This window comes from Phoenix dactylifera, unplaced genomic scaffold (genome assembly GCF_009389715.1).
Source record: "Phoenix dactylifera cultivar Barhee BC4 unplaced genomic scaffold, palm_55x_up_171113_PBpolish2nd_filt_p 001253F, whole genome shotgun sequence".
NCBI lineage: Eukaryota > Viridiplantae > Streptophyta > Magnoliopsida > Arecales > Arecaceae > Phoenix > Phoenix dactylifera.
The window spans coordinates 21,422-22,668 of NW_024068587.1; positions in this window are offsets into that span (position 1 = coordinate 21,422).

Below are 1,247 nucleotides of genomic sequence, written 5' to 3' on the forward strand. Positions count from 1 at the left end.
GATGATGCATATTCTCAAGAGTTGAGAATTTGAGCCATGTATCATTGGTGATTAATTTCTAAATGCTCCTGATCAATGGATCATCACGAGGACGGTGATCGATCCGATCAGTGCACAGATCACTTTTCTTCTGGATGGACAAGACTTGAGTCCACAGTGTAGGGACACTGAAGTGATAGTGCAGGTGCTTGTTGGAGAACAAGGGTACTGAGCGTGACCAAGACAAGAAGTCACTTGGATGTCTATCCACTCGTCAGTGACTTGCTTGATGTTGCAGTAGTGTGACTGGTCCTTTGACCTGCGGTGCTTCGGCTACTCACAGTGAGGTTATTGTAGTTTGACTGCACACATACATGGTCTCTAGCCATATGGGTCCATGCAGTGTAGATTGGCTGCAGTAAGTTTACTGTAGGAGTAGGGTATGCACCTATAAGGAATCTATCGACCTTGATAGATAAGGAGAGATCCTATGTGATTTATAAGACTGAGTTCGTAAGACCTCGGCCGGGGCAGTATGCACAGTGGAGAAAGAGTTTTCCACTCTCGAACTCAAGTCGAATAAATCTCCACATATGACAGACGATGGGGTTTGACGAGTTGTCCATGACCTCCGTCCTGTAGGGATCCACGATAGTAGGACTGTATCACATGATAACTGCACCTAGAGGTTCATCATTCTATTCTACTGGGTAGCCACTACATGCTGCTAGGTATCACTGGTAGAAGGTGGGACTCACAGGGATTATCTCGATGATCGATAAACCCTAATGAGTAGAGTTGGAATCGTTCCAATCCATTGAAAGGAGTTTTCAATGATATTATGATAGAGATCATAATATATCTCACTACCAGTTAGAGTAGAACCTATGGAGTCACACACACTAGAAGTATTGACTGATCCGATGGTTGAAAAGTGATTATGAATCACAAGTAATCAATTCGATTGATATTCAGTTGAAGAAGGAACAAAGGAAATTAATTAATTGGACTTGAAACAAGAGTTCTACTTCGAGTAGGATTCCTAGAGTCCTAATTGGATTAGGACTGGGAATCCTATTTGGAGTAGGACTGGGATTCCTACTTGGAGTAGAATTCCTACAATCCTAATTAGATTAGGATTTTGAATTCATCTTTGGATTCCTACTTAGAATAGGATTCCTAAAAATCCTAATTGGATTAGGACTTCGGATTCAATTAGAGTCCTAATTGGATTAGGACTAAAATTAAATATGTCCTAATTTGGATTA